This window comes from Thamnophis elegans, chromosome Z, assembly GCF_009769535.1.
Source record: "Thamnophis elegans isolate rThaEle1 chromosome Z, rThaEle1.pri, whole genome shotgun sequence".
Lineage (NCBI taxonomy): Eukaryota > Metazoa > Chordata > Lepidosauria > Squamata > Colubridae > Thamnophis > Thamnophis elegans.
The window spans coordinates 91,593,130-91,618,408 of NC_045558.1; the positions used below are offsets into that span (position 1 = coordinate 91,593,130).

Genomic DNA, 25,279 nt, shown 5'->3' on the forward strand with positions numbered 1-25,279 from the left:
CTATTGTGAGGAGGCACAAAAGCTTGGTAACCAATCGACACTGTAGGAAATTCGAGGATGGTTTTTATACTTTGTGTGTGTCTATGTTTGTTTGTTTTATTATTGTTTAAAAATAAAAACTTTTTTAAAAAAAAATAAAGTGACAGGTCAAGGTAGTTGTGATAATGATGACTCAAATAAGCAGAGGATCGTGCTACAAAATGAAGAACTTACTTCAGAAAGGCTAAAGGGTATCACACATCAGTCACACAAGAAGAACAAGGTATCCAAAACGAGAAGTCACCTTCAGGTTGATGATTCAATTGTAAGAGATGTAAATTTAAGAAAAGATATAGAGGTTCGTCAAGAACGAACTCTTAAGATCGTCAAGAATGCAAGTAAGGACTGTGATGTTGATACATCTTGGCACAAATGATCTGTCCTCAAAAAGATGTACTTTCTGTGCAGAATGATTTCCAGAGCTTGAGGTATGAACTTAGTAGTATAGGTTGTAGGCTTATCTTTTCAGAAGTTTTACCAGTATATAAGGAACAAAAAGGGAAGGAGCAGCATGTAGCAGAGTTTAATGTTTGGCTAAACATTTAAATTGAACAGTGGGGACAGAGAATTAATTGATACAGAACAGTTCTGTCCCCAGCAATCTAAAATTCATAGGATTATCAGTGCATGTAACAAAGATGTTTGTGCAGGTAAGGTTATCACTCCTGCTGTCAAGCAAAACCAAGCATTTAATAGTGAGTGCCATACCATGTGCATGAATCATACAATGGTAAGAAAATAGGGGCAGTCAGGCATAGCACAGGTTATGTAGACATTAAACACAGGGTCAATCAAAATGGATTCAAATGTCTATGCACCAATGTACAGAGTATGAGGAATAAACAGGGTGAATTAGAAATTCAAGTAAATGAGGGCAGATATGATATTGTTGCCATTACAGAAACTTGGTGGGATGAAATCCACAAATGGAACATTCAGCTAGAAGGATTTAAATTATATAAAAGAAATAGACCAAATAAAAGAGGAGGTGGAGTTGCATATAAGAAATAACTACATCTCTACAGAAATAGAGCACAACAACGATGAAAATTATCTTGAATGCATTTGGGTCAATATTAAAGGGGGGGGGAAATGACATTGCCATAGGTCTATTACTACAGACCACCCAACAAAGCAGAGAAAGTAGATGAACTTTTTGCTAGTCAGCTAACTAAGGTATGTAGGAAGCACACCACAATAGTAATGGGGGATTTTAACTACCCTGACATCAACTGGGAAACAAACTCTGCACCAAGTGGAAGATCCAACAGGTTCCTAACAAACTTAGCAGACAACTTTGTTTCCCCAAAAGTAGAGAGGGGAACAAGGGAATCAGCCATATTGGACTTATTTCTCACTAAAAGAAAGGAAATGATAGAAGGTGTTGAAGCTACAGGAGCCTTGGGGGAAGTGATCATGCAATATTGGAATTCAACATTATGCAAACACAAATAGTAGAACAAAGCCAAACTAGAGTCTTGGACTTTAAGAGAGCTAATTTCAATAAACTAAGAGAGAGCTTGGGAAGGTTTCCCTGGATGAGAATCCCCAAGGGGAAAACAACTCAAGAAGCTTGGGAAATTTTGAAAAATGAAATTATAAAAGCCCAGTCTAGCACAATACCAATGAAGAAGAAAATAACAGCTCCCAAAAGAAACCAGCATGGCTGCATAAAGAACTCTCTGACAAATTGAAAGACAAAAAGGATAAGTATTCAAAGTGGAAAGAGGGGGACATAACTAAGGCAGACTATCAGCAAATAGCCCAAGCCTGTAAAGATGAAGTGAGGAAAGCCAAGGCTCACAATGAAGAAAGGCTTCCAACACAAGTAAAAAATAACAAAAAAAGCTTCTTCCAACAGGTTAAAAACAAGAAAAAAGTCAAAGAAACAATTGGTTTCATTGCTGAGAGAAAGGGGCAAGAAGGTGACAAGCAACAGAGAGAAAGCAGAACTATTTAACTCATTTTTTGCATCTGTCTTTACACAAAGGGAAAAAAACAGTCCAACCTATCAAAAACAGCACCACAAAAATCAGATTAGGAACACAAGTTGAAATAGGGAAGAAAATGGTAAGTGAGCACCTGTCTACCCTAGACGAGTTCAAATCACCAGGACCATATAAATTACACCCCAGGGTTCTGAAGGAACAGGCAGATGAGATCTCAGAACCGCTGAACTATGTCTTTCAGAGATCCTGAAGCACTGGGGAACTGCCACAAAAGAGCTGATGTGGTTCCCATCTTCAAAAAAGGAAAAAAAATAGATCCAGGAAAATACAGACCTATCAGCCTGACCTCAATACCAGGGAAGATTCTGGAAAAGATAATCAAGCAACGAATTAGCGAACACCTAGAAGTAATCAAAGTAATAGCCAAAAGCCAACATGGGTTTGTCAAAAACAGTTCATACCAGTCTAATCTTATTGCATTCTTTGACAAAGTGACAAAATTAGTGGACCAGAGGAATGCCGTCAATATAATTTACTTGGACTTCAGTAAGGCATTTGGTAATGTAGATCATAATCAACCACTAGTTAAAGTAGAAAAATGTGAATTAGACAGCATCACAATCGGATAGATTCATAACTGGCTGACCAACCACACTCAACATGTAGTCCTCAGTGGAACTGCATCTACATGGAGGGAAGTATGCAGTGGAGTACCCCAAGGCTCTGTTTTAGGCCAAGTACTCTTCAACATCTTCATCAATGATTTGGATGAGGGGATAAATGGGGAACTCATCAAATTTGCAGATGACACCAAGCTGGCAGGAATAGCCAACACTCCAGAAGATAGGCTTAAGATACAAAGAATTTTGACAAACTTGAACATTGAACACTATCTAACAAAATGAAATTCAATGGTGAAAAATGTAAGGTTCTACATTTAGGCAAGAAAAACAAAATGCACAGGTACAGTATAGGTGGTATCTTGCTCAATAGTAGTAACTGTGAGAGGGATCTTGGAATCCTAGTGGACAACCATTTAAATATGAGCCAGCAGTGTGCAGCAGCTGCCAAAAAACAGTTCTAGGCTGCATAAACAGAGAGATAGAATAAGATCAGGTGAAGTGTTAATACCACTTTATAAAGCCTTGGTAAAGCCACACTTGAAATACTGCATTCAGTTTTGGTTGCCACAATGTAGAAAATATGTGGAGACTCTAGAAAAGAGCGCAGAGAAGAGCAACAAAGATGATTAGGGGACTGGAGGCTAAAACATATGAAGAATGGTTGTAGGAACTTGGTATGTCTAGTTTAATGAAAAGAAGGACTAGGGGAGACAATATAGCAGTGTTCCAATATCTCAAGGGTTGCCACAAAGAAGAGGGAGTCAAGCTATTCTCCAAAGAAAGAACCTGAGGGTAGAACAAGAAGTAATGGGTGGAAACTAATCAAAGAGAAAAGCAATTTAGAACTGAGGAGAAATTTCCTGTCAGTTAGAACAATGAATCAGTGAAACAGCTTGCCTCCAGAAATTATGAAAGCCCCAATACTGGAAGTCTTTAAGAAGATGTTGGATAGCCATTGTCTAAAAGGGTATAGGGTTTCCTACCTAGGCAGGGGGTTGGACAAGAAGACTTCCAAGGTCCCTTCCAACTCTGCTATTGTATTATTGTATTACTGTATAACAAAGATGAATTGGCTGGAAAATCTAGACATCATATGGGAGAAGGTTAAAGAAAGCTATCTCAAAAACAATCTATATAAATAGGCGATCACCATACTGTGGCAAATCTCTGAAAGTGGAGGCATTGATTTGCCTATAGCTTTGGAAAGAAAAAGATTGGCCTGGGTTTTGAATGCTTCATTAACAAAACAACACTGACAAACTGGAAGGAAGAGTGGAGGACACTGACTGATTGGGCAGCCTCAGGAGATGATGTTAGGAGAAAAGGAGAGAAAATTTTCCAGTGTGGCAGACTGGTGAATATCAGAAGACATTTATTGAGATTACACAAATACCAAGATTATTTTTGGATGTGTGTTTGCAAAAGTAAAAATGACAAAAATTATCAATAACCAATTGCACTTTGCATTATTTATTTTTTCTGCATCCTTTCCAAATCCCCCCTGCCAAAAAAAATAGTTCTGCAAACAAGGCTGAACGGCATTTCGTATTGTTAAGTGCATTATCAGGAACCAAAGTGTCACCTCACTTTTGTGCTCGTTAGGGGTTCTTTTGCAAAGAGCTTTAGATGTGTTTTCGTTGATTTTCATTGGGAATGGAGACGAGGGAGGGAGGGAAGGAACCCTCGGAGATCGTATCCGGACCTGCTCTTTGTGTCTAGAGCACCAGAGAAGTTTCAAAAAGCGAGGCCTTGTGGGGGTGGCCGCTTCGTTCTCTCAGGATCCGGAGAGGAGTCCACCATCCGCGCACGATGACATGGCTTGAGACAGGCGGGTGAGTCCAGAAGCAAAGAGTAGAGGGGAAGCGAGAGAGGCGGCGAGAAGATAGGTTTGGGGGGGGGGGAAGGGGACGCCACGTGGGAAATAGGGGAGGCTAGAGATTCCAACTGGGGTCTTTGGGGGACGGGGAGATTTAAGGAATGGGGACCACAGTTTGACACCTGAGGGGGAGAGGAAAAAAACTTCTTGCCTTCGCTCTTGAAGGTGAACAGAAGCAGTTGAGAGATATTTTGAGGTTTCATTGAGGGGTGCCCCTCCCCGCTCATTTTAAAGTACTTACGGAAAGGCCGGGAAATGGCGAAGCAGAGGCAAAAGGCGGGATAACAGAATTTCATTCCATAGAATCGCTCGATGTCAGATTAAATAAAATGTCATAGGGCGGAGGCGATGCTGGAAGGAAATATTACTTAAGTAGCCAGAACCTAAAAATAAAAACAAAAACAAGCAAGGTTCAGTTGTTTGAAATCAAAGAAGGGCAAAAGTATTTTAAATCTTTAAGAAGATGTTGGATAATCATTTGTCTGAAACGGTATAGGTTTTCCTGCCTAGGCAGGGGGTTGGACTAGAAGACCTCCAAGGTCCCTTCCAACTCTGCTATTGTATTATTTGAAGTAGGAAAAGGGCTTGTTGCTATCTGGGTTATATTCCGCCTCTGGGCCGCGCACATGATAATACTGATGCAGTAATGTTAACTATAGAACAGTAAATTGTACAAATAAAACAAAATCGAGAGCTGATAAGGACAATTTAGATGGGTATTGCTGTGGAGGGAGGGAGAAGGGAAGATTGGGATGAAGTTTCTACCCACGAGGAAGACAGAATAGAAGATATAAAGGCCCGTGATTCCAGGCGATCTGAACAGAGTGTATTTTAAGTGGAAAGGAAGTGGAGAAGTCAGCGAAGAGTTGAGTCCTGTTGAATCAGATCCAGGTTTTTAAGTTTTGGCCACCTTTTTTCTGCAGGCAACTGGCTTATATGGAGCCATATCATTAGACCAGCCAGCTCATTTCTTTCATTGCACCGTTATTGCTTTAGTAACAAAAGTGAGTTATGCTGCTTCTAAACGTAGAAATCTGATCTCATCTGTAAACTTTTATGAACAATTTTACCCAGCTATGACTTTATTCCTAAGAAAGTTAAGAACCTATTTATAAGCTTTAACTTGCACAGGCTATTATTTAGTTTCAGATAGTGCATTCCTTGTCTGTTAGTACTTCTGCATTTGGAGGGGCAAGTTAAGCAGTATCTTGTGTGATGAACCAACCTTTTCTAAATATAACCAAGGGCAATCTAGGTGCAAATGGTAACATACATTATCCCAATGATGATAATTATGATTATTAATATTATAGTTATTACTACCAGTCTTGTATACATGCCATTTTGCAGAATAATACAGTCAAGAAAAAAGTTAACAGTTTTGTGTCAATGAACATGTTATCTGTTTACAGTGTTTTTAACACTGACCAAAGAATGCTTCCGGCAACCCCCAAAGTAGGATATAAGAGTTTTATTCCCTGCAATTGGTATGCTAAATAATGTTTTAATACAGGATTTCTAATACTGATAGTTTATTCTTCTTGAATATGGTTACTTTTCTCAAGTTGGTAGCCACTGTTTTATCTGCCAATACTGGATTCCATAGTTTAGTTACATGTTTTGTGAAGAAGTACGTTATTTATTCAGTCTTAAAATTCTGATCCTTTAGCTTCCATTTTCTTGCATGATAAAATAGGATAGAAAAATATTTTGACAGCCCCCTTTCCATCATCATGCAACATTTTTATTTTATGCATTTCTGCAGTGTTAGGCTATTTCAATTGTCATTTTATACAGATGTTCTATTTAAAATCTTAAGGTTATATTGAAATTTGTACAAAAACTTTATGAAACTGGTATTTTTCTTTATAATAGTTATAGAGAAACATTGCCTTTTTCATACATATTTTCAGATCAATGCAGGCAGGGGGTTCAATAATAAAGTAGCAGCCTCTTACCATTTACAGACTATCGGTCAATATTAGGAGTGATCATTAGGATTATGTTAACATTGGCAAGATGGCAAGCTTCATTGCAATCCCACTTTTTTCATAATGCATGCAAAGTCAATACATGTATAATACTCCATCTGCCATTTTCAAATTTTGACACACCCATGTTGTTGATGATATTGAAATATAAATGGCTTATTTTAATTAATAAATGTCAAAGTGATCTGGTTTACTGCTAAAATTATATGCTGTTAAGATAGGTATCCTTTTGTTACTGAAGGTGAATGCAAATGACAATGTACCTGCCTCATATTTCACCCCCACAATAGCAATCTTGTACAATTGGTGAGGTGAGAGAGTGATTAGCCCACATGAATCTCCATGGTAGACTATAACCTATAACTCCCCATAATAAGTGCAAATTAGTAAATACTTTTATCAAGTGCTAAGCTCAGTGATTAAAATATAATGGTCAAACATCTATAATCTAGATTTGATTGTTTATTAATTTATTTATTAGATTTATATCTTCATATTCTGTTCTTAGGAACTCAAGGTTGCATATCTAGCCTTTTTACCACTTTTTCCTGCAGCAAAAACCTGGTGGATAGATTGAGCTGAGAAATTTATAATAACTCTCAAAAGTTATCAAGTGAGTTTCCATGGCTCACAGACTGGGTATTCCTGCTTCTACACCCAACATTGTATTGCACTGACTGACAATGGTAAGCCATGATTTAAACCACTAAGAAAGATTCATTTTAATGATTTAAATCATGACTTATTCACTAGTCTGGAATATTCTTCTATAAAAATGCCTTCTTATTCAGTATAAGATCAGAAGATATTAGTCAGTACAAAGAAAAAGATATAGATTTAATTTTTAAATTGTATGCCATAATACTCCAATTAATTTATAAGTTGTACAAATTAATTTTAATTTAAAAATGGAATCATTTCACAGTTTTTAGTACCAAATAGGGATCGTAAAATTTACAGATTTGCAAATGAAATGTTCTGGAGAACTCTGGAACTTTTCATCCCCCTCCCTCCCCCTTCCCATCATGGTTCTTCAGTTTCCTGACGTAAATTGAATTGTGTTTTGGTCAGGGAGCTGTGTCTTGGACATGACTGCTTAGGTCAGAGTGCTGTGTTTGGGATATACACTTTGTGTCCCAAAAATCATACACGCAGCCTGTTGGATTGGAGGGTTTATTTCCGAAACTGCTGCACTGTCCCTGGAACTGCATGGTCTAAGGAGCACCAGCATGGACAGAGGGGAAACAGAATGGTTCTGTTCCTGAATTAGTAAGTTTTGTAAATCTTTAGCAAAGAAATACCTACTTGTAAAGTCATTTAAAGATGAATCCGTGTAAGTTCAATTCAGTTGTAGTTATTTACTGTTTGAGGGAATCCTAGCCACTAAGAGAATGATAATCAGTTTTTCAATTGTATGAAACGTGTTTAAATTTTACAGAGGAGATCAAGTGTCAGTTCTGTTAACCTACCTCTATATTATTAAATAGAAGTTATATTCATAATTATTTCACTGTACATTAATTTTGTAAAATGTTTTAAGAAAGTTATGTGATGAAAACAAAGATGCTTAATTTTGATTTTTATCTGACTGATTAGAAATAATTCTAACTTCATTCAGTGAAACCTCTTAACAAAAATGCTTACAATTGCAGACACTATTTCAATGGAATTTTTCTCTTAATGTCTCCCATTGTGATTCTCCTGTTTTTGACTGCTAGAGGAGACATTTCCTTTAATTGTAGAGAAGAATGAAAGGGGGAAAAATATGAACAAAATGTTATATGACCCAAACTATTTTAATGAAATAATCAGTTTGACCTGTAGGTTTTAGGAGGGTGCAAGTCTACATTTGCAAAGTGATTGGACTGTACATTCACATTGTTATTACTCAAAAACCACTGTGAAAACAGAACTTAATGCCCCCCTGGCGAATGGTTGAGATGCATACAATGTCCATGCACTGTAATAAGGGGAGGAGAAAAGGCTGTGCTGTGTTGTCTCAAACAATAGCCGGCTTAGAACGTATCTCGGTGGCTGTCAAAACTTGTATTTTGATGAGCCCAGAAAGCATTTGGCCTTCTCAAGAATGTTTTCCTTGGGCAACATCCCTATGTTCAGCATCTTGTTTTGTGGGCCATTTTTTATCACATATTTCTTGATGACTTCTTGGGGCTGAGTTTCTTTTCCTATCCTCCTGGAAACTGCTGGAGACTGTAAGTAGCTGCAGACTGTAAGTATTTATACAGTGTGGATCTGTTTCTTTAAAGGAAAAAAAATAACTAAGTGCAATGTAAATCTTTCAAGCAAATTGTTTGAAATTCTGCTTTCTTTTAAAATAACATTAACATATATGTGATGTATGCTTAATATGAGGAATATATTGGTTTGTACATCTTTAGTTTCTTGTCTTTTGAAATAGTATAATATTGTACAATTAACTTTTACGATTTAAATTCATTACTTGAAAAATGTTTATTGAATTGAAGTGTTTATGGAAGGCATATCAGTAATTCAAGAAGCAGCAGTTATTGAACATAGATAACTATTACAGCAGAACATTATTCCTGATTTTTGGATATTCAAAAAAAGTGACAAATTAAATCTCAGAAAAAATAAATGTATTTTACCATTTTAATTCTGGATGTATTTATTATTAATTGTCATAATGAGTTGTATGCCACTAAAATCATTGGACACAACGTGGCTTAATGGACTAAAGACCTTTTTTTAAATGGCTTAATTTTTTCAAAAACTCATTTCACTGGGCATGTAAGTTCTTGCTTTTAGCTTTTAAAAAAGTTATTTTTTAAAAAAATAGATATTTTTACAGTCAATGTGTTTGGGGAAAAAAGAAGCACTAATATCCATTAAATTATTAATGTTTTATATTGATAGCTTATAAACTTAGGATTCAAACTTCAATTGAAATCAAAGCTGGACTTTTTTCCAAAAGATTTCTTTGTTTCCCTAACTCTTACACAGATGCACTGTTATATTTAATCTTATTGCTTCCTTTGTTGTTTTTTTAAACAGATTTTTGCAAGTTTGCTTGTAATTCTGGATCACAAGGGGGGAAAATCATAGTATCCACCTTTTATCTATTAAAAAAGGAAGAACTGGAGAAAAATACCCTCTAATAGCAAATTTCACACCATTTTTTGGAATCTAAGAACCACAGGAAATACCTTTAGAGCAACCAGTGATGGGCTGTGAGTTTGATTTTAGGGTGCAAGAAATTTATTTAATCTTTAGAACAATACCTAAAAATAAAGGTATTTCCCTAACCCAGGCTTTTACAAATGAATGTCTAAATGTATGTTAGCTGTGTGCAAATCTTTATTTATTTAAGGTTTAATTAGCTGCTTCAATTGCCAACAAATCCAAGGATTGCAATACAAATCTCAAAAATAACCATTACATAGCTAATGGTAAGGTAAATATCACCCATTCAAATTGGGAAATAATAATATACAGCAATATATATCATATAGGGTCACAAATCACCCTGCCCTTGGCTATGTAAAAAAAAAAGATCTTTTTTCTAAAGCACAAGTCAATGACCGCCCCCTAAGGCAGATGCTCATTGTTGAGGGGTGTGAGGGGGTTGTTCCTGGGACTCTGCTGCTATACCAATTAATCCATGCTGCAAATCACAGACCAAACCTTTTTTTTGGGGGGGGGGGGGGGCACACTTTCTGATTTAGATTATGTATTGTGCATTGGATTCACACATTAACCTGAAGCATGGTTTGTTGGACTGTGGTTTATTTAAAAAATAATGGTTTATTGGTTTAGAAAGTACACTAATTATGAATTATGAACTACAATTACTGAATTCCCATAATTATGGTAAGTCAAAATGAAACAACATTACAATTTGGTGAGATGTAACAAAATAATAATAGAGTTGGAAGAGTCCTTAGAGGTCTTCTAGTCCAACCCACTAGTCAGCCAGAAGACCCTATACTATTTCAGAGAAATAGCTGTCCAGTCTCTTCTTGAAAACCTCCAGTGTGAAGCACTCATAACTTCTGCAGGCAAGTTGTTTCACTGATTGATTGTTCTAACTATCAAGAAATTTCCCCTTATTTTTAGGTTGGTTCTCTCCCTGATCAGTTTCCATCCATTGCTTCTTGTCTTGCCATCAGCTGTTTTGGATAATAGATTGATTCCTTCTTCTTTGTGGCAGCCCTTCAAGTATTGGAACACTGCTATCATGTTATCTTAGTGTTTATTTTCATCAGACTAGGCTTAGCAAATTCATGCAATCATTCTTCATATGTTTTAGCCTCCAGTCCCCTAATCATCTTCGTATTCTTCTCTGCAGTCTTTCTAGAATCTTAGCATCTCTTTTAGAGTGTGACCAAAACTGGATGCAATATTCCAAGTGTGGTTTTACCATGTCCTAATAAAGGGGTACTAATACCTCACAGGATCTTGATTCTATCCCTCTATTAATGTAGCCTAGGAGTGTGCTAGCTTTATGTGCTGGCTTCAGCACATTGCTGGCTTATATTTATATGGTTGTCCACTAGGACCCTAGATCCCTCTCATAGTTTCTACTATTCAGCCACGTATCACCCATTGTATATCTGTGCATTTGTTTTTTCTTGCCTTTGTGTAAAACCTTACTTTTCTCACCATTGAATTTCATTTTATTAGATAGAGTCCAGTATTCAAGTTTGTTAAGATCCCTCTGAATCTTGAGCCTCTCTTCTGGAGTGTTGACTATTGCCTCCAGTTTGGTGTCGTCTGCAAATTTGATGAGTTCTCTTTCTATCCTCTCATCTAAATTGTTCATGAAGATATTTAAGAATACTGGGCGTAAGACATGATTGTCTAAGATGTGTTAGAAGCCATTGTTTGTCTTACATTCTAGATAGATTTGGGGCCCAGTTGAACTTTGGTATATTAAATAGATATATAACTACTCCATACATAATATGAAATAATTTGTAAATACATTCATTAGCACAAAAGTAAAGCACTGATAGTCTTCTAGTTGTACATATTACAACTATGTATTTTTGCTTCTGATCCGTACTGCTTCCTTATTTGCAGAATTTTGCATTTTATTTTGCTTTTATAAGTCAACTGCTCCGTTATTAAGGAGATCTCTCAAAAGTTTTTAAGCTTCTGAATTTATTACTTGTTGAACATCATCTTGCAAATGGATTTCTATACATACATTTATCATTATTAATTTCCCTGATAAATTATTCGTTTTTTCCTTTGGAGAATGCAGCTTTAAAATAGAGTGGTCTTGACTTTATTCAGTATATAATAAAGGAGGAAGATTTTTTTTTCTACTTAAACCATGAAGCAAAGGAATCTAAATTTAGAGTCCTTTTCTGATAGTATGGCAAATGTTCTGGGATCAATAGTGAACTTGAAAGAATCCGTGTCCTTAATGATGTTAGTAAGATCACTTCACATATATGGCTATACCATAATCCAGCTTTCTATAGCTTCTTGTTTCCTAGTATTTTGAATTAAAGTTTAATTCCAGCAAGTAATGAATTTTTATTTTTGTATAAGTGTAATTAAATCTGGATTTGAAATGAAATAAACAAACTATGTCTAGCCTTAGTTTGTAAGATAAATTAAGAAAGTCGAGATAGTTGACCTCTTATAATGTCCCTGAATTAAAGTATTGTATAAGAGGAAAAGTGCTTATAATAATTGTGCAGCAGCCAGGATTCATAGGGGAAAAAGCAGTTCACTACATGTATGGGCACTTGTCATACTTTCTTAACTCAAATATTTTTCATGAGAGGAATATGTGAAAGCTCAAGAAGAATGACAGGTTCTTTAAGGAGTGTTGACAGATGTTATGTGAGCAGCCCCATGGATTCCAAATCACCTTCTTTGAATACGGATTGCTGAAGAGCCCTATAGCTCATTAATCTCCCTTCCTATTTTATTCAGATACACACTGTCATAATGATGTCAAATCATTATGAATCAATGTTTTTCAACTTTTGGGGGGTTACGGAACATGTTTGGATCTTGGAGACTGTGTAATGATTGCCATGAAGTGTTTCACTCCTAAACAAGTAACGAATTAGTATGCAAAAAGAAATGCACATATATACAATAACTGTATTTGCCCCTCAAAATATTCCATTGTATCCCTTAGCTCCCCCAGATACTTCTACATTGCCCCAATTTATCTTGCCTGGTAGGAAGAGGAGAGGAAATGGGCCTTTCTTCTAATAAAACTCTGTGTTGCAGCCACCCATCTTTTTCTAAGAATGCCTGTGGGATCATTGTGGAGCTCAGATGCATTGAAAATGCAGATAAAGTTGAGACTGCAGTTTTGCTTTACAGCATTTGAGTCTCCTTTTTTTTTTAGTTCAATAACAGCAAATAAAATCATTTTGGGCAGGGAACTTGGCATTTACCAAAGAAAATAGTATTAGATACATAATGCCCACATAGTTGGGCTCAATAACATAATTATTATTGTGGCTATTTCATTGGACAAATTCTTACAATGCTATCAGGGAAATATATTGTCAAAATATGAAAGAACTGTTGAACACATGAAGCATCTTTAATTGTTGCAGAAAGTATTCCTTCTAGCTTGTATACATTTGTCTGTAAAAATAGCACTTGAATCTTGAGGGATAGTCAGAAGCCATTGGCCATGCAAAATATAATGACATATAGAAATTATTGGACATCCACATAAATCTTACCAAATAAATATGGAGAATAGATCTGGTAGAGATAGGTAGCAGTGAAAACTATTCCCACAGCATATATACAAGGGCTTAACAACCAAGAATGAAACCACCATTGTGCTTTGCTTGTGTTTCCTATGACTAGCTGGTTAGCACTAATTTTAGTATGTTGTTGATTTGATCCAGCAAAGAAAATAGTCTGAGGTTTGTCTGTTGCTATATGCCAAAAGTAAATTCAGAATACTCAGCATTGCTCCTGGGTGTGAATAGGATGGGCGCTAAGAGGATAAAGAAGAAAGTGCATATTTAAAAAAAGAAATTCAGAGCTACTGTGAAAATGGCAAGCCCATGTCAAACCTTCCTTTTCCCTGTCCTTGCAACAAAATATACTTTCCTCAGCCAATAATGTGGATGGATAAATTATACCAAGCTTGAAGGAGAAGTCTTTTCTGTCCTTCGTGATGGTTTCAATGAGTTTTGTGAATCTTGGATTCTGTTTAGTTTAAATCTTTCTGCAGCCACGATTTCACAAATGATCGTAGAGTAGTTGCTGCTTGATTAGCCTAAATCCCTTATCTACATTTTCAGTATAGTCATTAATAATGTTGAATCATAGGGCTGTTGCATGGAAATAAAGTATATGAATAGGTTTGAACAAAAAGCCCTCATACATTCTAAGAATATTGCTCATAATCTTTGGGGGAAAGGACAAAAATGCTTTGTAAGTGGTGCTAATGTTGTCATTGCCCTATGCCCTGCCTCCCCCATGCAGGCTGGAGACATCAAATAGAATTGAACTGCATTGAGAGCTCTGTCTTTTCACATGCGTCACAAAGGCTAGCATGTGATACTTGTTACCCTTGTCCTATAAATGGTCCATTATTTCAGGATATAACTTCCTTTTTTTAAACCACCCTCTTCCCAGAAATGAATAAAAAATATCTATTGAATTTCCGTAATGATGGCTCAGCTGTGATAGTGTCTTTTCCTACTTTTGCAAAGTTTAAAAACCTGTCAATAATCAAAATACTACTCAACAGTGTAATCGTGCTATGATTTGAAACATAGCTATGCTTTGACAGTTTAATTTTTTCATGTTTTATTTTAAAATCCAGACTTGAACTTCAAAGACCTTTGTTTGAGGCTTCTGTTTACCAAGATCTAATGACACAATAGAACTTAGTATTAAACTTTTAAAGAGCAGGTTTTCAAACATACATTTGTGATAATGATTGAGGCTCGACTGTTAAATATTTTGGGAGTCCTTGACTACTGTTGATTTTGCAGTAATGTCTATAGAGGGGAAACATAATTCCACATTGGAATTAATGTGGTAGATTGCAAGAACAGTCTATTGTTTTTCTAATAAAAAGTAAAAAATAAATAATAAAAGTAAAACAATATTCTGAAGACCCACACTGAAGTCTGACTTCTGAATGTGCACCTCTCATTCACATTGCTTTGATGTCTGTTTTCAGATCCTTTCAGATAGGAAGGAACGAGGATTTCTTCATATATTCCCAATTTATCAAATAGCAAATGCTCACATTCCTGCCTATCAGAGATGTGAATAACAATACAGTTAATTAAATGGGTTGTACACTGAAGTTGTATTATGAATTGGGGCTTCTTCCTGAGCTATAAATAAAATGGGGGTGGAGTTGTGTGTATGCTTGCAAGTTTAAATTTGAATCGGGTGAATTAATCCAAGAGACATTTCCCTATGGAGTCATAAGGCAGAAAAATGTTTTATTTGCTTATATCCAAACAGATGCTTCAAAATACTGACATAAGGAAAATGTTGCTCATATCCATATCAGCCGGTAGACAGGTCATACATGCAACATTGATAACCTACTCTACTTTAGTTGACTAGATTTAAACATGTTTAAATATTTTAAACAATTTGATAACAAAGCATTGATTTGAGTTAATAAAGAACTTAAAAGTTATAGAAGAGGGAGCAAAATGTGCTGAAAATTTTTAAATGCAGAGGTTACTTTGTCAAGGATGAGAACCGGATTCTTAAAATGTGCTTTATAGTTTAAAAACCTGCTTATTTGAACTATATGGAATCACATTTTAAAAAATAAAATATAGCTGCAGATAAGTTTTCCAACTCACAGTTTGTAAATCCAAGAGAGATGGGTGGTTAACAACTATGAAATATAAACAAACAAACAAAGTGACAAAAACTACTAGTGTCTGAAAGTTTTAATGAATCTGCCAGGAAGTTGGTAATCTACTTTTTTTGCTGTTTATGCAGATAGAGAAGCCTGAAGGATTTAGGTACTAATTCTTCTGCAGTGCTACACTTTTATTCTCTAGCTAGCAAGGGAGAACCCATGGAAAACAGAATGTTTTGTGTGAGGAATGCAGAGTGGTTCAAGCCTATTTTGAGGGAGAAGGCAAAAAAATAATAATAGCAGTTCGGAAGTGTTAATTGAATAATGGCTTCCGCTTTCTACCAACAATGCATGCTATAACTCTGGGGGAACAGTCTTGATTTATGTGTAGCATATGAGGCATGGAGTCTATCTGCCTTCTTAATTTTCTTATATAGAATTCATAACCTGTAGCTATCAATAGAATTGTTACATAAAGGCAGCTTTCCAATATGAGAACACAAAAATAAATAAACAATAACCCCCCCTCTCAAATTTATCTAGCTCCAGTGAAAATACAAAAATAGCAAATCCAAAGATAAAGTAAAGGTAAAGGTTCTCCTCGCACATATATGCTAGTTGTTCCCGACTCTAGGGGTTCCATTTCTGTTTCAAAGCCGAAGAGCCAGCGTTGTCTGAAGATGTCTCTGTGGTCATGTGGCTGGCATGACTAAATACCAAAGGTGCATGGAACACTTGTCTTCCCATCTAGTGGTCCCTATTTTTCAACTTGCATTTTTACATGCTTTCGAACTGCTAGGTTGGCAGAAGCTGGAACAAGTAATGGGAGCTCACTCCATTACGCAGGATTCGAACTGCCGAACTTTCTGATCGACAAGTTCAGCCTCCTAGCCACTGAACCACCTTGTCCCCTTTAAATAATCATAGTAATAAATACCCTTAAAAACTGAAAATCTCTTAGTTGAAGCAAATAATAATGGGCCACTCAACTAGATAAATCAGTGATTCTATGAGGGCCCCAGGCCCAGCAGCAAAACCAGAACTTCAGGAGCTTTTGGAATATCAAAAGAGATGATGCCAGTCTAATTTCGGAAAGAAGAATATTCCTTAAGGCAGTCACCATTGCAGAAAAGGAACATCGGGGACCTATCAAATTTAGATCCTTAGCCAAACTATTTGCAACATACCTTCTCTGTAAGATCTGCTGGGATGGACTGATGTAAATAGGGAAAGGCAGTCCCTCAGATAGCCTGAATCCATGTCATGAAGAGCTTTAAAGATTAAAACCAGCATCTTGAATTGGACGTGGAAGCAGAATGGCAGCCAATACTCCTTTGTCCTAGGAGCTCACATAACTGCCCATGCTGCTACATTCTGTAGCAACTGAAGCTTCCAGGAAGCCCCATATGGAGGGCATTGCATACTCTGGAGGTGCCTAGAGCATAAGTGACTATAAACAGCCTGCGCGATCCAGGAATGACGGCAGTTGGCGCACCTCATAAACCCGTGTAAAGGCCCTCCTAAGCACAACTGCCACCTATTTCTTGAGCAGGAGATGTGAGTAAAAAAACCCTTAAATTGCACATGGGTCTGTCTGGTACAACCTCATCCAACATCAAAAATGGCATAGGGTTGAATTACTGAACCCCCCCCCCCAAAACCAAAGCAATTTGGTCTTGCCAGGGTTCAATTGAAGCCTGTTGTGCCCTAATCAGATCCTCCCTCACAACTTCCAGCCTCTAGGCACAGGGAAATGATGGTCATGGCATTGCTAATTCATCGGGATAGACTTGTACGGTTGGGTATAGTCAGCATTCTGATATCTCGCTCTATGATGATGGATGAGCTCAACCATATCACATTTTTATTAGGCATGTGGCATATATCATATGTGATTGGGTCTGATTTTGTTCTTTTTCCTTCATACAAGCAGAAACCATTTTCTTTATGCTTATTACCAGTATATTCTGTGGTTTGAATATATGGGCATGTAACTTGAGTCAACTACCACATTCTAAAGTGATTTTGTGTTTTTTAATTTCCAAAGGCAAAACTTCAGGGTTGTTTGTGTGTGTGTGTGTTATTTGTTTAAGTTGATACTCTAATCCTTGCAAGGACCAATTTTGTTGTTGTTGGGGCATAATGATATGTTCTTAGGATCAAGCAGGATTCATTTTATCTCCTTTTTTCCAAAAGTTTGTTTACCTTCCTTAAGAGATGGAACTATAATGTGAGTTATTTCTTTTACTATTTTACATGTTGAAAATGTAAATGTTTGTGTTTTCAAACTACATTGCTTTAGGGGAAAATGAAGATCACGATGACTTCCATTCAGTCATGTCTGACTCTTGGTAATTCTATGGACCAGGTCTCTCCACATCATCCAATCTTGCACCACTTTTTTGAGTTGTATTATGCTCTGTTTGGTGTCAGCTTTGGTGGTGTCCAGCCACCGTGTACTTTGGCAGCATGATGTACTTTTATCATTAATTCTTTTATCACTAATTCAATTTTGGGTTCAATTGTGGTCATAAGTCTAGGACCACCTGTAAATAATGCTTGGTTCTTTTTGACTTGCATAAATGCATTCCTGGCATGACCTTTCAGATTATCCACTTCAAGATGTTTACATCACTCATCCCAATAAACTTCATTGTCCTTCTTTGCTGCTCTCTGGAAAGCAAAGTTCAGTCTTTTTGGTTCTCCTCATTTGCCTATTGCTTTTTCTGCTTTTGTTTTTGCTCAGATATTTTAATGGTTTCATCTGAATGCCACTTGTAAGTTTCCCTTGGCTTCTTGCATGATGCAGTTCCAACAATGATCAATTGAATGTCCTTCCACAGTTCATCAGACCCCTTCTCAGCAGGATTCAATAGTTCAAGTCTATTTTTCATCCCAATTGTATATAAAACAGGGATTTTGGTAACATCAAATGTATTTGGAGGTACTGTCTTTTTGTTGGTGCATAGTTTGACTTTAATCTTGCCTATCAACAATTCATGATCTGAATTGCCATCAGCAATTGGATATGTCTTAACAATAAGGCCTGAACTGGTCCATTGATGATTGCATAAGACATAGTCATTCTGATTATGCTGAAGTCCATTTGGTGAAGTCCAAGTGTATGAGCAGCACTTGTGCTGATGAACCCTGCATATTCATGATTCTAAATTGGTTTTCTTGGCAAAATTGTAGGAGAATATTCATGAAGATGAACTGAAGATATCCATTAACACCCTAATAAAAGGTCCATCTTTTGGGGTCTTATTGAAACTAATGTAATCACCATGTAGATAAATTTTATGTTCTCTGTTTATAATCTTAAGATTCATTATAAACAGAAAGACACCTGCTGTCTTTGTTTTTTCCTCACAGATGAATAAAAGAGGATGAATAAAGTTGACATTTGGTATGATAAAAGGGCAGTCTTTGGAAATAGGGCTAACCACTTTCAGATATAATTATGTTTTAATGGACAGGTAGCAGTATTCACATGTGTGTGTTTTCCTAGATTTTCGCGGGTACAGGTATGCAGGTCTTGGCGTATTCAGGTCTTTTTCCATGTAAGACTAAGAATATCTTGGCGACGTTTCGATGAGGTCCCACTTGCCATCTTCAGGCTGGAGCCTTCGGCTTCATGCTTGTGTGAGCAAAGCGTGATTGGAGCTGCCATCTTTCTATAAATATTGGGGCGTGTTTATAGAGTGCTGGCTTTTTTGCTGTAAGCTGTAATTCTGAGCCTTTGCATTGTAACCTCCTGAGTTCTGTGATGTAATGTCCTGAGCAGATGGCTGTGATGTAACATCCCAGGCTTTGGTTTGGCTCCGAGTTTGTGGTTTAGCCACGTGTTCATGGCGTGGTCAGTTTGCTTTGTGTGGGGATCGAAGGGGGTTAGGGTTAGGCTCAGGATGTTACAACGCAGCCAACCCCCCAGGATGTTGCAGCACAGGACTCAGGATATCACTACAATAGAGCTCAGGATGTCATCACACAACCCATTATCCAGGTCATTACAACACAAAAGAACAATAGGCACACAGCCACTACCTCAGCCGCATAGGATGTTACGAAACAGCCGATTAGTCTGCAAACATCAACTCCATCAACTAATCAAGATGTTACAACACAGCCAATCAATCCGCTTACAGCAACAAAGACAGCATTCCTCCACCAATATTTATAGAAAGACGGCAGCTCCGATCACGCTTTGCTCACACAAGCATGAAGCCGAAGGCATCAGCCTGAAGATGACAAGTGGGACCTCATCGAAACATTGCCAAGATACTCTCAATCTTACGCAAGAAAGGACCCGAATACGCCAAGACCTGCATACCTGTACCCATGAAAATCTACAAACACACACACACACACACACACACATGTTATATTTGTGCTGATAAATAAAGGGAGACTAGTATAGATCTATTTCAAGCTATTTAGCTCTCATCAGCTAGTCATACCCTTACTGGGAATCGAGCCTGTGCTGTATTGCCTCTTAGGCAGATGTGTTAACCACTGAGCTACTATATATATATAGTACTCCTGGAAACACCAAACCTGAAGTAGTCAGCAGCAGCCTGAAGATGACGAATGTGACTTCGTCGAAACGTCGCCAAGACATCTCCAATTCTACGCGGGAGAAAACTCGAACAACTAGAGACATATATATATATATATATATATATATATATATATATATATATATATATATACATACATACATACATACATACATACATACATACATACATACATATATATATATATACACATACATACATACATACATACATACATATATATATATATATATATATATATATATATATATACACACACATATATATTCAAAAAATTCATATTTTAAACATTAAACTACCATAAGTTCTTTTTTCCTTCAAGTTTCTCAAATTGTCAACAACTTTCTCTTGTCTTGGCTCTTCATAATCCTTGCATGGTCTTTGTACATTAGGAGTAAATTCTGCAATAACCAGTAACAACATCTCCTATAATAGTCAGATTGAGGGCTTTAACTCAACATGTATATTCAGCTTGACCACTATCATTTCTCTCCTTTCATTATCCCCTAAATCAGCAGTGGGCCCTGAGAAAATTTAGATGGTCCGCAGAAAAATTATTTGCATTTTTTATATTGCACTAAATCGGATACGTGCAATGAACGTTTGTGTTGCTGCAGAGAGTCTCCTCTTTTGAGATCTTTTTGTGTGGGTTGGAGAGGGGAAGAAATTCCAACTTGGGGTGTGTTTTGGCCTCCTGGTGCAGGGCTTTGGCTGAAGACTGGAGGAAAGTGCCGCTGATGGCGAATAGCCAGAGGACCTTGTTCCAGTGGGACTGCATCATGGCCTGGAACTAGCTGACCATCTCAGCCCACTGAGCCTCCAGGCACCAATAGCTGGCCTTGCACTCCTGCACGTCTTTCCTTTGCTGGGAAGCCTATGCTTGTAGTCCTCAGTGAGGTGCTTCTACTGAGCCGCTCCTTGGTCCAATTTGAACTGAGCTGTTCTCATGGTGGCTATTTAGCACCAACAACTGCTTCCCGTTGGGGCCCTGAGGAACCCAGGTGGGGAGGCAAGGAATGGCCGGATGGGATGAGTAAAGTCTGGCGAGGTGCCCCTCGATATGAGTGACATTAAGTTGGCCATGCCCACCCAGTCACATGAACCCTCTAGCCACGCCTACCCAGCCAGTCATTAGGCAGATCATATTAGAGATTCATGGGATTTAAAATTATGAATTTAGTGTTCCTTGAGGTCCAAAAGGTTGGTGACCCCTGTCCTAAATGATTTGCTTTGTGTCAAAAGAACAGTTGGTACTGTGAAAGCAACTTTCCATCACAGATAAAAAGATACTTCCCTCTTCATTGAAAGGATACTGATGCATTGATCCAGCTGTATGCAATTAGTTTTAAGCCCAGGGACTTTTCTTTTGTTAAAGAATAACCATCACCCTGCTACTGAAATACTTATGATTGGATTTTTTTTTCTTTTGGTCAATTGTGTCCAGTTCTTGAAGACTGCTTGACCAAGAAGAGTTTTCTTGCGAAGATTTTTCAGAAGTGGTTTGCCATTGCCGCCTTCCTAGGGCTGAAAGAAAGTGGCTGGCCTAAGTTCAACCAATTGGCTTTGGGTCCAAGGCAAGACTAGAACTCCCACTATCCCGGTTTCTAACCTGATGTCTTAACCACTACACCAAATTGACTCAATTGGAGATAAAGATGACCAAATTAGGAGGTATTCCTTCTCCAACAGTCTTGAACCCTACTGTATGATTTAACTTTCTACTTGCCGATGTGCAAGGCAGACATACCAATGGATTCAGGTTGGTCCAAACAAGGCAAATGCTTCCATGAATAAGTACACCTCATTTTTCTGGGAAGCGTTTTTTAAAGTCTCTCACTGATTAAAGATAATTTATGTCCTACTCTCTGGAGAAGCTTCTACTTCTAGTCCACATATTTTACATTGTATTTTTCTTGCTATGTATACAGAGTGGTATTCAGCAGGTGCTGACCAGTTCTGGAGAACCGATAGCAGAAATTTTGAGTAGATCAGAGAATCAGTAAATACCACCTCTGACTGGCCCCACCCCCATCTAGTCTCTGCCTCCCAAGTCCCAACTGAAATGGAAATAGGAATTTTTCAGTAACCTCCCCCTGCAGTGGGGAGGGAATGGAGATTTTACAGTATCCTTCCCCTGCCACACCCACCAAACCACACTCACCAAGCCACGCCCACAGAACCAATAGTAAAATTTTTTGAATCCCATCACTGTATGTATATTATACCATTTATCTATGAGGAGAGTGGGTAATATTGTTTGAATAAATCAATTTTTAAAAATTCTTAATTTACATTATGGCTTTTTAAAAAAAACACAACAGTTATCCTGTTCTAGTTATAATGTGCATAGGTGGTCTTTTGAATTACATAAAAAGGTATGTAGTGCTAAATGAATTCCCCAAAATTTCAGTCATTGTAGTGCCTCCTGCAGTCATGTGATCAAAATTCAGGAATGTGGCAGCCCATCCACCCGTAAAATCACAGGGATGCTTCAACTGTCACCCATTTGTGCCCTTTTAGCCACCCTGCACAGTGGTATACAGTGGCATCAGTACTGGGGCTGAAGCCTCGAGCCCAGCCAGCTGCCACCATCCCTAGGCCTGCACCTCAACCCCTGAGCAATGGCCACCATGGAGTGATGCCTCGTCTCCTCACTGGGCCAGCCAGTCTGTGGAAAGTCACTCCAGTCACCTTCCTGGTCCTGGTGGCTTTGCCAACCTGCTCTCTACTACTTGCCCTGTGCTCCTCAAACACTACCAGGACTGATCAGGTAAGTGGAGTGCAGGCTGGCAAGGCTGGAAGATGGTGGCGGAGTTCAGGTGAACAAAAAGCTAGAGATAAGAAAAAGGGGTACTCTTATGAGACTTTGGAGTGAAAGGGATGAAGTTGGAAGTGGCCTGGATTGGGATGGGTTCTCATCTAATGACTGGTGGAATTTGGTTAACCACAGTGACAAGGAGTGACAAGACTGCTGATGGCTCAGGATGTAGCAATGTGATGTTGCACATTGTGATCATATCACTTAAGTAAAGGAAATTCTTATCTCAATTACCATCACAACTTGAGGACTATCTGCATTTGGCATGTTTCTCAATTGGAAGTTTTTAAGTAAAAATATTTTTCAAATTTTGGGGAAAATACATTAATTAGCTTTTATTTAGTGTTTTTGTGTTTAAAAGACGCTTAATTTTCATATATCAAAGATACATAAAACAATATAATGCCTCTATTCGGGACATAATAATTTTTAGTTTGCCAAATGCTGAATCTATAAATGTAGATGTTCAGCATAACCCTGGAAATGCAGAACCACATTTGGGGAGATAGAGATTTCTAACATTCACTCACACTTTTTGAAGATTGTGTTACTATATTTGGTTTTCTAACCAGACTGCTGCACTGAGAATAGGTGAGTGAAACACTAAGGAAGTAAATGTGCTGCTGCTGCTTTCATGTGGATATTCCATAAAACTGAAGTAGCCTCTATGGCTATTTCACACTAAATGCATAAAACTCCCCAAGGGCAGGCAGGCTACAAGAATGCTACCCATACATGGCTTGAAGGAAACTGAGGTTTCATTTATTTTCTTTTTAGATTACTAAATACTCCAAATGATGTAATAGTGGGTATCAACAGACATGCTAATAATATGATCTTGAGATGATTAAATATTTTCTGCATAGTTGCAAGGGCTAGACATGTCAAGGATAGTGGTCAGCTGCTGAACCAGATTTTCAGAGTAGTCTGGACACATTTAGAGCCCTTGGTACATCACTTCCTGCAGGATATGTTTCATTCTGTATGCTGTCTCTGCTGCTGTCATGTCCATTTAATCCTAGGTGAAAACATGCTGCTTTGTTTAATAATACGGCTCTTCTCCATAGCTCTGAGCATAGTTGGAACTCTTTGGCTGTAATTCAAATTCAGCAGGCAAGCAATCCTCTCAAATTTAATATTTATTGTCTAACCCAAACCATCAGATTTTTAGTAGGTCTGCAGTCATTATACTTTATTTGTACTTTCCTCATTTATTTTTCAGTAGTTTGTTCTTCTATGAAGAACAAGCATAAAGTTAACAAACACTATTCTGTAAGTTTTCAGCATAATTTAGCATCAACTGGAGAAATTATTTAATGTTTATGACATGATTAGCATTGTTCCTCTAGTTTTCAGATTGGGAATGCATCATAGTATCAACTTCTGATGTGAAGTTGATCAAATCAAAGCTGCTTATCTATTAATAATTACCCAGCAGCTTTCAAGGTTGGAAATGAAGATCTCAGTTTAATTCACCCAGACCCTAACACTCAGTTAAATACACCCAGTCCCAGACCCTTACATTTTCAAAGGACCTATAAATTTGTTTTCCAAATATACCCAACGGGGAAAGTAATCATAACATACGTCCAGAAAAATAAAACTATTGGAATAAAGATCCAATGAGATAGTCGAAAACATGTTTAGAATTAGAAAAATGTTCTAGGGGCCTTAGCTATTAATAAATGTATGTATAATATATATTACTAGTAATTTTCCCCAAAGACTAAATGGGAAATTTAAACATATGACCTGAAGTTGTGTGTGTGTATCTGTCAGTCTGCCTATCTGTCTGTCTGTTTATATAAATAAAATTATTATTTTTACACATAACTCAAGGTAGTGAACATATCCAACAGATTCTTCCTACAATTGTTTTGTAACAAGTCTAGCCACAAATGAAAATCTCAAGTAGCAACCTGATGAACAAAGGATTGGGGAAGCCCAGTATTTTCAAATGTGTTTAATAAAAATCAGCATTTTCAGTATCCGGAAATTAATTTGATAAGTTGAAGAAAAAATATGTAGCATCAGTTTATTTTTTAGAAACAGATTGGCTACATTACCATTTGCTTTCTGCAATGTAAAAAACAGAATAGCGGAAGAGCACCCCCCCCCTCCAGGGCCTCTGGGACACTTTTCAAATGTTAGTGTCATTAAAAATTACAGCCCTCTTCTTAGTATTTGTTCTACAAATCATAAAATTATTTAAAGAAACATAAAATCATCTTGAATTCCTGAAATGTGATGTTTTTGTTTTCTAACTATATGGATAAATTTATGGAAAGAGGAAAGAGAAGAAAATTGTTTGTGAATGTATAACTGCTTCTTTTTTTATTTTCCTTATGTTCCCCAAATTTGCCTCAAGGTGGGTCTGAGAGAGATAAGCCATGGCTTGTTAAAATACCAAAGTAAGCTGGTAAAACAAAACTTCTGTTGAGAACTAAAAACCAGTCACTTAAATCCACAGCTTTTTTAAAAATATAACTTTTCTTTATAACATGTCACATGAGACCAGCTTGCAAGAATTGAGTAACCCTTTTATTTGGAAAATAAAGTAAAATGACTAATAAAATAATCTTGGAAGTTGT

The 25,279-nt window shown here is 37.2% G+C and overlaps 1 protein-coding gene across 1 annotated transcript in view; it reads left to right on the top strand.

Annotated features, from left to right (window-relative positions):
- The first annotated feature begins 7,601 nt into the window (after positions 1-7,601).
- Positions 7,602-25,279, top strand: part of GJC1 (gap junction protein gamma 1) — a 33,318-nt gene continuing 15,640 nt past the window's right edge. The window contains exon 1 of the mRNA XM_032235060.1: positions 7,602-7,747. The gene's annotated coding sequence lies outside the window, so the exon portion shown is untranslated. The remainder of the gene's footprint in view (positions 7,748-25,279) is intronic.